Source organism: Telmatherina bonti (assembly GCF_933228915.1).
Source record: "Telmatherina bonti genome assembly, chromosome: 3".
Taxonomy (NCBI): domain Eukaryota; kingdom Metazoa; phylum Chordata; class Actinopteri; order Atheriniformes; family Telmatherinidae; genus Telmatherina; species Telmatherina bonti.
The window spans coordinates 32,859,639-32,872,022 of NC_136621.1; the positions used below are offsets into that span (position 1 = coordinate 32,859,639).

Consider the following 12,384-nt stretch of genomic DNA (forward strand, 5'->3'; position numbering starts at 1 on the left):
CGGGGTCAGTATACCTGTCGTGTGAAACACTTAAGTGGCTCTTACAATGTGCACACACTGAAACGGGAGCTGGAAAATCCTGGCTGTTTAAGAACCTCACGGGCACAACATTTTTGATTTCAAAAGCTTGGGAGATAAGCCCTTCGCCCTCTTCATGTGCTGCTTTTTTCTCTGGTCTTGTAGACCTAATGTCATGAACGGTAAAAATGAGAAGGAAATAAGAACTGTGACTGGTTTTCTGTCGTTACAAGAACCTCAGCTATTTAACTCCGGATAATGATTTAATGTTTTTTCCTTCACTTCAGAGACAGATGTGTTGGAGGAAAAGCAAGTCCTCAGATTTGCATAGCTTTGTTAGTACCCTCTCCCTCAGCTTATTTTTTACTTTAAAAAAAACATTTTTTGGCATTAGGTACTTTAACAAATGCATATATAGCTATAACTGTAGCTTGACTTATCTGTGTATACCTGATTGACACAACTTTAAAAAGAGGAAGCAGAATTTTCTAAGATGAAATCAGACTATTGGTCCTAACAGTTATAAACAGGAAATGACTATCTTGCAATGATAAAGAATCCTTTAGAAAATTCCTGGATCCAAATGGTGATCCGGATTACTCCCAAGACCTATCACCCATCCTCCAAAAAAAACCCAAAAAACAATCAAGGTCAGAAAAAACATAACCTCCTCGACAGAGGTAATGAAGAAATGTTAACTCTTAACTAGCATTGTTTTCACATATGTAGTTAAAATTGACTGTATATCTGTGCATTGCATAACATGTTTTTCTTGTCCAACAGCCATATTGATGCAAACATCAAGCCTTTGTTGACAGTGTAACTTGCAGCATTCCTCCAAGTTTTCTGTCCACTCATGCTCCTTTACTCTTGAAGAGATAAGAGTGCTGGAATAGCAGAGGAAGGTTAGTGATGAGACCCAGAACGCCATCCCTTGGACATATGGAGGCTCTTTTGCTGCTGCCAAACACCAGCTGGACAGTATTAGTCCACCTCCATAGTCAGGAGCTGAGCTATCATCCTCCAGGGACCAATGAGGAGCAGAAGAACGAGGGGAAAGTCACAGGTCTGACTGTGGCTCCTGTTCATCACCCAAATTCCTCACTCTCAGACAAGCTAAAACCATCCATTAGTTTCTAAAGTAAATAAACCAACTGTGTCTGGGTGTTGGACACAGAGGGAAAGAGTTGCTGAATGAGGGATTAGGCTATTGGAGCTATCATATAAAAACATTTAAGTGTATCTGAGGGACAGGCTGAAGCATGACCCAGTTGTGTCTTACATATGATATAAATACAAACGTTCAGTGAGAAACATTAAGAATCTGCAGACTTGATGTTGAAAATTAGGTTTGAATGATGAAATGTTTAGATTCTTAGCTACCACATTATGATATTTTTAAGAAAACACAAACAATGCTTAATTTATAGCTATTCATCCACCTTGTATCTACAGAGGCGTTGCCCTCACCTTGCACCGCAATAAACAAACGCACACTTCCTTCTCTGTATTTATATTTACCATAATACACCCACATTCCTCAGATTCCTGCAAGCTAAATTGGGGTCAGCTATGCACAAAGATAAACATTTAGATTTCTCAACAAAATGACGGCCCTTCATAACCGCATCAACCACGTCTTTATTAGCTCATAGAGGGCAACCTGGAAAATATGCTAAGTAAAGTACAAATGAACCATCCAAATGTAGTTTTGCATAGAAACAGATTCTGTCTGTGCTTCCCTGGGTCCTGCATGTGCGAGAGATTTGTCTTGTGAATATCATGTCCATCTGTAGTTTAGTAGGTTAATGTTGTCACATGAAAAATGAGCTAATATCCATTGGCTGATCCCCGTCTTCCTGTTGTGACTTGGTAGCCTGCAGCTGAAGGGTACGCAAAGCAAAACTGAGAGAAGAACAGCACTTGAATGTCTAGCACTTTACTTGGAAGAAGAGAAGACAAGCAAAGAAGACAATCTGTCATTAAAAAAGGTTTTTATCATTCTAGTAACAATTGTCTTTCACAAGGTATGTGCATCATAAAATAAATGATCCCATCTGCCTTTGATCCACTATACACTCTCTTTATCCTGGAAAAAAAAATGACAGAGGCATCAAGGTGTTAGCAGCTTGCAGAAAATGTTTCTAAAATTCAAACCTGCTTGCTTCACTTTGGCTAAGAAAGTCTCCGGATCAGTGATAATCTCCCAGCTGAACCTGGTTTGTGTTTTTCGTGACAGCCTTCACGTCTGCTTGATTTTTCACGTGGCCCACTGGAGGTCAGGGTTCGACGAAGGTCACAGGTCAGTGCAGGGAAGACTAAAGCATCAACTTCCTGCGTTACTCACTGACAGATACACACAGAGGGAAAGAGAATGGATACGTGGTAGGCTGGAATTTAGTCCTCTTGAAACATTTAGGAGACAAAAGTAAAAAAAACAGGAAAGAAAATAGCAAAGGAAAAGACTCCTCGTCTTCATGAGACACCTCAGCATAGACATGCACATGCAGAAAACAGTGATATATTAAAAGATAATTACACACAACTCATACTCATACAAACATAAAAATAATGGGCTTGTAAACACTTTTTTTTCACCCTGATGTCATATTTCTTCATCTTCCTTGCATAGCGAACATCCCTCCACACGCACCTACAGCTACACCAACACTTGCAGAAATGTTGCCACAGGGTTCATTTCTATCTAATAGCAGCTTACACCTTGTACCCAGTGCCCCATGATTCATCTGTGCTGAGAGCTAATTGGCGTACATTTTACACACGTGCCATCAGCATTCAGCAAGTGCATGCCTACTCCCCCCTCCACCCTAAACAGTTTATCATAATGTCAGATGGAACCAGCAGTCCTCACATTCTTATGGAACCTTGTCACTACATTTATGAGGTGCAGAAAAATGAGCATCTTACTGCTTTATTTGCTCTAAAGCTGGAGTGGTTGGAAAGCTTTAAAAAAAAAAAAGCTTTCCAACCAGGGGCATTTTAATTGAACCCTCTTTTGTATCCTGTCTTCTCTGTCATAATCCCTTCCACCAGACCAATGTGAGCCTATTAACCTGCTTCATTTTCTACAATAACAGGAATTTGTATTCATTATATCCCACAAGTCTTAACACCAGATAGTAAAAGGCTAAAATATTAGCAGCATCCATCATAGCCATTGCCAGCAGTCAGGATGTGTTAACCTACACTGCCTACATTGTTCAGCTGTTTCTGGAAGCTGAATTTAGCTGCTTATAGACTCAGGAGACGGTCTGCAAGCTGTGAATGAATTGCGTTTTAATGTGTTTGTCATCTTTTTCTTGACTTTGTAGTACATCCTCTTTTTGTCATTATGTTTAAGTGTCCACAGTTGTTACCAGCAAAACAACCTCAAATGGAAAAATTTACACCATTAAAACAGACTTTTTTCCCCACATACATGCTAGCAGATTATAGCAACAATCTCCTCTTGAAATGATTTGTGATCAGCAAGCACACATTACAGGCTAAATGATCTAAAGCCTGGAAACAAGTCTGGTTTCCTCTCAGACCACTTCTGTTACAACATGCTAAAGGGCTATTATGGATTTTTTTTTTCCTCCCCAGAAAACAGCTTTAATGAGGAAAGGTCCTCACAACAGCCTCTAGACATACGCAGATGGTTGCCATTAAAGGAGGGAAGATCTCACTGTCAACACTACCTAGTAGCCATTCTGAAATCGTGCCTGATCTTCATCAAGATGTTCACGTTTTCATTTGTATGGTCACTCTGAGGACATCTTCTCATGAACTGTCCTCTTAAATAACTGCACTCTGAACTTTAAATCTCCAAGTCAAAACAGGAAATACTATTTAGTATAATAAAGGTTTGGAGTCTTTAATGTTAAGTACACAAAAACTAAAATAACTTTTGCGAAGCAGATTTGTTTTTCTTCTTCCCATACTTTGTGAACGTTAAAAATCATAATGATTCAACCTTAAGTTGGTTGTTTATCTGTCTGATTAATCAGACATGTTGATCTAAAGAGTAATTATTGGACTTAACTTGGACTGGAATTGGAGTTCTGGAAGTTTCCAGACATCACAGGACAGCACAGAACGTGTATTCATTCACAGCCATATGGTTGGCATCATTAACCACTCCAAGTATTCATGTTGGTTTCCCCAAACAGACCGCCACCTCTTGTAATGCTTAGAAAATGTGGTCTCAGACAGTAACCCTGTCTGCAATTAAAACTGATGTCCCCAGTCACAGAGCCTGCAGAACCCAATTAACCCAGATTGTTTCATTGCGTTTAAGCCAGTAAGAAGAAAAATTTACCCGAATGCATAGTTTTCCAGTGTTTGAGAGAAGAATGGCAGTCATCAGCCAATGATTTGAAGGAAAAAGACACTACAGCTTTCTAAGAGAATGACAATAGATGATTATTTTTATTTCTCAACAGCTTTTCTGGACATACAACACAGACTTCTGAGCTGATAACGCCATCTTCATCTGTTCTCCAGATTTATCTTTGATTTTTTGAATCACTCTCTGCCTTGTTTCCTGAGACTTAGATATATTTCTCCCTGCCTTTCTATGTCATCTGTCTCTTGCCCTAAAGCAAACCATCTCTCATCTGCTTCTCCATGACTAATAAGAAAGATATGAGCAATAATCTGAAGTTCTTTTTTTATAGTATTCATCAGAGAGCACTAAATCTACTGATCACCAAATAAAAGAGCACATATAATAAACTATATTCCATTATGACTGTCATCGTCCATATTACCTGTACATAAGCAATCAAGTAATTTCATTCTGTATGTATCGGGAAATACATGCTAGCTACTAAAGAACATAATATGCAGGTTGAATGATCTGGACATGTATGATGTGTATGAATTAGTTAGGCTTAAGCCTAACATGAGCCGATATGTGGTATAAGTTATCCTTATCTGTTAAAACAAACCCATGTTCCAGTAAAGTCCAGTCGATAGATCATGTAAGCTTTAGTTTGGTTGCATTGTGCCGTTTTGCTTGTTTTGTTATTAATTCAGTTCTGTTACATCGATTTAGATAGTGCTCCAGCTCTGCTCTGGAGTCTGGGAAGCCTTGGTGCTTTCTGGTAAACCAGCCTGCGTTCACATCAGTTTAACAAGAACCAAAGGGCTGGTTGGGGGGGACATTACTCCATATAAGTTACTGCTAGAAGCACTGTTGCTTCAGATGTTTGTTTTGATGTATTTGTAGAAGATTCAAAAGGTGGGAATCTTCAGTGTTTGCTGCTGGTGGATGAATTCACCATTCTTGTAACCTGGTTTCCAAGGGCAAGGCAAAAGGCGGGGGTAGATCAGGTCGGTAGCAGGCAGGTAGCTCCAGAAAGAGGGCTGGAAGGTCAGTGACAATGACAATCTGGCAACAAGTGAGTAGTGGAGGCTGCATATTTACAGGCTAAACTGATGATGAACAGGTGGCAGGTGAGGGCAGTTATCTGATGAGGGGTGCAGCTTAGCAGCAACAGAAAGAAACAGGGCTAATTGTGACACTAGGGGTGTTTCTCAATTCAGGGTCTGCACACTTCCAAGTGCGCAGACTACGTAGGCAACGAAGTGTTCTACGTGGTCTGCACACACCCAAGTACGCTTACTGCCAGTAAAATGAGACGGCCTCTCTAGTGGACGAGAATTACCCATAGTGCTCCAGTCCTCCGTTGCCTGGCAACTACATATGCCAAGTTCATCTAATTACTGTTCCCATTCTTCCACAAAAAGACACAGAACTATGTTTTAAATGACAGAAAATGGTGCCAGTAATTTAAACTTTGATTTATTTTTATTTTTCTTTGTGTGTAAATGACCAACATGAGGCGGTTTAGACGAGCTCTCCTCTGGCTGACAGCTCATCCTGTCAAGCTGACATTAACTTCAGTGGAAAATAATCCTTGTTAGACACATCTACAGTCGTCCTTATATGTATTCATACCCTCCCCTTAAAGAAGGAGAAAACAGCTGCCTGGGAAATAAGCTGAAATTGACAATAGTATGTTTGACAAGTATGACAATGGTTTTTTTTTTTTATTTTTTTTTTTTAAATCCTTTCTTTTCACTGCAGTCAGGTGTTTTCTGTTCCCCCCAGTCAGACTTCTGCACCTGTTGACAGGTAATTTATCCCACTGTTCATCAGTAAAATGCTCTAATTTGTCCAGGATCGATTTGTTTTTTTTGTTTTTTGTTTTTCTTTAACTCGATTAAATGACAAAACAGTGTCTTATATCACTGGATTATAATTTAGCACATTTTTAATTATTGTTCATTATTTCAGTCTCCAGTTATCTGAGTGACTGTGATAAATTCAGCCTTTTCTTGAATGAAAGGGGACAAAGACATGAGGACTGGAATTAAATTCATTTGTGGTTATTGGACACAAATATGTGTGTATATACATAAAAATAAATAAATAAACAGTCTCGCTACACCAGGGCTCTGCTGCTTATTGTTTTCTATCAGGAACGCAATGGATTCTGGGATAGGAGAGGGTGCAAAGGATACATCTCTTGTATCTCTTGTATCCTTTGTTTTAAGCTAATCTGGAGCCAAAAGAAGTGCGCATTTGAAGGGTGGATTCGAAAGGGCCTTTGAATTAGGACAGCACTTGGCGCACCACGATGACACATGCAGTCGACAAATCTGCACTTCGAAGTGTGCAGACCCTGAATTGAGAAACACCCTAGATGTACATGTACTACCATGTCCAGCTCCACGCATGTCATTTTTTACTATTGCAAAATCCACATTCACTTTCTGAAGCAATTGATTATTCGGTCTGGTGATGTAAAGGTTAACTCAGCCTTTGCCCTCTGATGACATTGTGGCTCCAGCTGAGCTCCAACTTTCAGGTTCTGAATCAACTTTTTCATCATTTTTAGACAGAAATCGGTTCAAAATTAGGTCCCGGCGTCACAAAGCCCTGGCAATCTGAAACAGCCTACAGCAAGTCCTTTCCTAATCTGCTTTGGGATAATGTCTGCATTTCATTGATATACATGCAGATAAAATCCCTGTGAAGTTTATCTCCCTGCTGATGTTTTTCTGCTGCGTGTGCTCCAGAACCTCCCTCTGCTGTTAATCATTCATTACTTTTGGTTTTTCTTGTGTTGTAACTTAAAAACACTTAAAAACTACACATTTTATTGGTTCAACGTAGATCCATTGTTTCAGAGTGTGTCGGGCTCCTGCCTCTATTCTGATCACGGTCAGTCCATTAGAGCCTGGAGAGGGTATCGGAGAGGCATTTGCTCCGCTGTCTGCTTCGCACTTCCTTTGTTTGTGTGTGTGTTTGTGTGAGAGCTGGTCCAAGCCTCTGTCTCCTTACACTTCCTCTTCACCATTGTGTGTATGGAAGAGTGTGCTCTCTCTCTCTCTCTCTCTCTCTCTCTCTCTCTATAATCAGTGTCTTATTGGGCTGATCCCCAAGACTATGGATGAGCTATTTCTGGAGATTCCTGTTATGAAAAGATTATCCACTCTACCTCCACCCTATCTGTTTATGTCTCACACATCATTGCAGTTAAACCTATTATCACAGCCTCCATCGGTGGAAGGTAGAGGACACATGCGTGTCACTGGAGGCATGTAGATTCAAGTTTTAAAGCTTTTTAGGATGTTACTTTATTAAATACATTTTTCCCAACCACATTGAGGGTGTGGTGTTTTTGACAGGCAGAATATCTTAACATGTTCACATCATTCATTTAAAAAAAAAAAAAAAAAGGTGCGACTACCTTTGTAATCCCATAATTTGGTTATCTCATCAGTTTTTGTTGACACGGCCTTGGGTGTTTTGGTTGTTTGAGGGATGCATCCATCCAGTGACCCTCATTTGGCCCCACTGTTTAAGGTTAAAAGAGAAGGAGGGGGTAGACCCCAAGGTACACCCAGAGGACGACTCTCATTCTGCATGTTTCTCTTACTTCTGAGGTTTTTATTTTTTTCTTTTCTAATCTCACATCCTCTTATCTTTACTTCTGCCTGTTGCTGTCTCAGGAAAGCGCTTTTCAAATCATTGTTTCTCCATATTTACTGAATTTACTTGCTTGTTTTTTTTCACACTGAGCCCCTCCCTTTGTGTGTCAGGGTCAAAGGTGACACTGTAAAGTTTACAGCCTACAAGAGGGTTCACCAACAACTCAGCAGCTGATGGGCCAAACAAGCATTTTCATTTCAATCCAATGTCTGCAATGTGTTTTCTTTTTCTCCCAACATAAACTTTATAGTTAAGACTCACGGCACACATGAGTAACATTTTCTGTGAAACGAGATAATCTTCTTCAACTTCCAAGGCTTAAGCAGTCTTTTTTTCCTGTTGTATAGTTAAACATAATACTGGCTCTAATTCACTGTGTCTATCTGCTCTAACACTGATGCATCTCCTCGTTTCCGTTCTTTTGTCCAAAGCCCTTATTATACTTGTGTGTATTTGATTTGTATCTGAATCATAAACCAAACAAGCGCCTGACTTTGATGAGCTTTGATGAATGAAAATTGTAGACACTCTTAACGAGACGCTCATTTGCCCCGGAGCTACTAGCAGCAGCGGCAGTCTGCTCGTCTGATCTCTCGCACTTTACCACACACATTCGTCAACAGTCACTGGCATCATTGTGTATTTATCACCACAACACGACTGGAGAGGGTGAGCCCCCTCGCTGCTGTGCAGGGTTGTTGACCTGTCTCAGAGGAGAGTGGCTTCTGCTTGGCGTTTTGGGCGCAGTCTCTGGGTGGTCGGGTTTTGTGGATCAGAGATTTGGCCTTGTTTGGTAATCTCTCTTCATCTCTGCTTCCTCCCTGTGCTTTCTCTCTCTCTCTCTCTCTCTCTCTCTTTCTATCTCAGTTGCACACACACTAACAGACCATAATTATGTTTCTCCCTCCCTGCAGGTTGCAGATTTGGAACAAAAAATCACGAGGGTTTAATGAGCTCATAAGATGTGATGTTTATGCAGTGATAATGCTTTATGCTCAAACACATTTTGATCATTGCTTTTTAACTAATGGCTAAAGCATGTCTAAGTCTTCAAATACAGAAAGCTCCAAATGATAGAAAGTTAATGTCAAATTTTGTGTGACTTTCTTATTGTTTACTTTGTCTTTGAGCTTATATCTCTTGATCTCAGTCAGGATTTTGGAATGCATGAAGATGTTTTTGCTAAGACTGCGTGTGTTAACCTGTTTTGTTGCCATTAGCTTCACTTCCCGTCTTGTGAGCTTCCACAGACATAAGATATGTGAAACAAGTATTGATAGTAATTGTAATTCTTTCAGTTTACCGAAAAGTTGGAAACACAGAAACATTTAGTAGAGCCCTGGTAAACATTTACACTCAACGGGGTGGGATAGTCTGAAATAACTGGAACAAAGACAGTTAGACTGACTGGCCAAAACAAAAAAGGTTAAAAAAAAAAAAAGCTAGCATCTTACACCCTGACTAATTTGAAAAAAAAAATCACCAAAAAAGAACACACTATTATGTTGAGCTGCCTTTAGCTTTGATTGCAGCATCATTCGTTGTGACGCTTTCATACACTTCTGCAGCGTTACAGGATTTATTTTCATCCTGTCTTGTATTCATTTTTCAGTAAGATCTTGTTTTATGCTGGAAGAGTCAGACCACTGCGTAAATCCTTCCCCAGTACACCCCAAAGATTCTCACTGGGGTTCAGGTCTGGACTCTGTGGAGGCCAATCTGTGTGAAAATGATGCACCATGCTCCCTGAACTACTTGTTCGCAGTTTGAGCCTGATGAATCTTGACATTGTCATCCTGGAATATGCCCATGGTGGAAAAAGTGGTTTATTCAGTATGTTAAGATAGTCAGCTGGCCTCATTCTTTTGGATACATAATGTTGCTGAAGCCAGACCTGGCCAAGTCTAGCATCTCCAGATCATAGATCTTTGTACTGTAGGCACTAAGCATGATGACTGCATCACTTCCTCTGCCTCTCTCCTCATCTGGATGTGCCTATCACTCAACAGCATAAAAAGCATTTTAATATCTCAAAACCCAGTTTTCGTAGTTTCTTCAATCTCCTTAGATGCTTACCTTGCTTGATAGATCCCAGTGAGTTGCCCTTCTTAAACAGGCGAACGTTTTTTACCCGACCGCTGTATGTGGTTTTTTTTTACATGGTTGAAATGAGAAACCTCTCATTGCATCAGTTTGGGTTGAATAACTTGTCAGCTAAAATATAACCACCCATGCAGTAATTATCCAATAAAAAACATGTTTAGTCAGAATGTGTGATTTTTTTTTTTTACTGTTCTACCATATCAAACAATATTGTTTAATTTAATAAGCAAGCCAAAGTCAGCACAAACAGCATGCTCGCTAGGGGTGCACCGCATTGTGCACCAGGCACTTTGTACATGTCACTCATAAATTACGATGGCATGCATGCAGTAGTCAAGTGTATGTGCACAGGGTGTACCGCACTGTGTGAATCACTGCCAGTACAAAGCGAGAATCTGACTTCCTGGTGCTGTGTGTGTCTAGTTGCAAACAGTGTAATTAACACATTTAACCTGGCATGCACGTTATTACAAGAAACCAAGCATTTGTGTTGTGCATTTCATTTTAATCTACTGGGATTCTTCCACAGATATCCTTAACAGATAAAACAACTTATTACTCATTAGGCAGGTAAATATTACCAAATCCACAGTGGTGGTGATGTCTTTTACATTACCCATCAGAGGAGCCAATGGGGAAGAGAAGAGCAATCGATATAATGTAGATGGAGAACACAGAACACCTCACAACTGATGCACCATCTTGTGGAAACAGATTTTTTTGTAATTACTTTGACCACCAGGAAGAGGAAATCAAAATGTCAACACTCCAGGTTTTATAGGCTGTTGTTGGTTTATGCTCTACCTTTCCATCAGGTTTAATGGAAAACAAGCTGGCACACTGAGGTAATCCTGAAGACAAACAAATGGTACTGCACACAAACAAACACTTAGAGATAAAATGCATAAAGACAAGTGTCAACATCACAGCTGGCAGTTAAAAACCTGCATTGAAAATATCCAGATGTTCCACTTGGGATACTTCATCTTCAACAGGACATTGATCTAATTTTATGTGCCGTTTTTAATCACTTTAACAAGCATGTTTTAATAAATGGTGAAAAATACTAATATAAAAATGTCCATTGCCAGAACGAGTGAATGTTATTATCACTTTATATCCCATCCTTTTGCTTAACTCATCCCTGGAAATGGATATAATGTGCTGTTTTAAGTTTTTTTTTTTTTTTTACTGGAGTTCTTAAACATGTTATTTACTCCAAATGTATGTTTATCTGCATGTTTTTGCTGAAACAAGTCATAAAATGTTACTCTTTCATAGAGTTCTTCGAGAAGAATTAACCATCAACACCAGATGGAGGCAAATTTGGAAGAAAATAAACAGGCCCTCTTTAAAGCCAAGAACATTTCTGAGATGTGGTGTTAAATAAATGTTTTATTGCCTGTTGCTAAACATCTGGTGCAATGATTCTCAACCTTTCAGCCAGGATTTTCTGCATCATCCTCTTCCCCCTGCTCTCCATCCAACCTTTGGATTACAAGTATTTCCCTTCCACAGGATGACTCCTCTGACTTTCCTTTTCTTGTACCACCTCAACTCTGAGTGTTTCCATGACAATAACAAAAAGCTGGCTGATGTCACTGGGAAAATGTGAATAGAAGTAGAGAGAGGAGAGTGTGACCACTTATAATTTAATAACACATCAAATATAGACAGACTGGAACCTACATGTTTTTTTAAAAAAAACTATCTAATTATGATTGTAGTTATTTTTTTAGTTGATTTATTTTGAAAATATTGAAAATATTACATACTCCACCTTTAACGGGATTAAATAATGAGACAGTAACATTCAGGACCTACTAATGGCCAGTCTGAGCGTGATGTGCGTGCACCACGCACGCACGCCATGCACAAGGGCGGACAGGAGCAAAGGCATTACCATACCTGCAACAGTTGTCTTTTCACGGCACCACTTGCGCTTTTCAGACTAATCTGGTGTCACAAAAGAGCGTCTCACAGTTGTCTCCAGTGGTTTCTAATGAGATGCAAACTGAGCTCCAACCCGGGGGGAGTGGTGGTCCTATGCAGAGCTGAAGGGACCACTGAGGATTCCCACTTAATCACCTAGCAGGAAACGTTTTTTATGAACATGTGAACGCCGTAAATTAAATGAGTGAAAAGTGGGAAGCAAACTGCCTTGACAGCAGGTCCCACCTGGAGCGCAGATCTGGCATAAATCTCTGCTCTGCGCACTTTGATGAGCTTGTGATCTAATAGTTAGGCTTCAGAAACTT

At 39.9% G+C, this 12,384-nt stretch overlaps 1 protein-coding gene across 1 annotated transcript in view; it reads left to right on the forward strand.

Moving 5' to 3' along the window:
• dlc1 (DLC1 Rho GTPase activating protein) overlaps nucleotides 1-12,384 on the forward strand; it is an 81,355-nt gene that overhangs the window by 46,743 nt on the left and 22,228 nt on the right. The gene's annotated exons all lie outside the window — the stretch shown is intronic.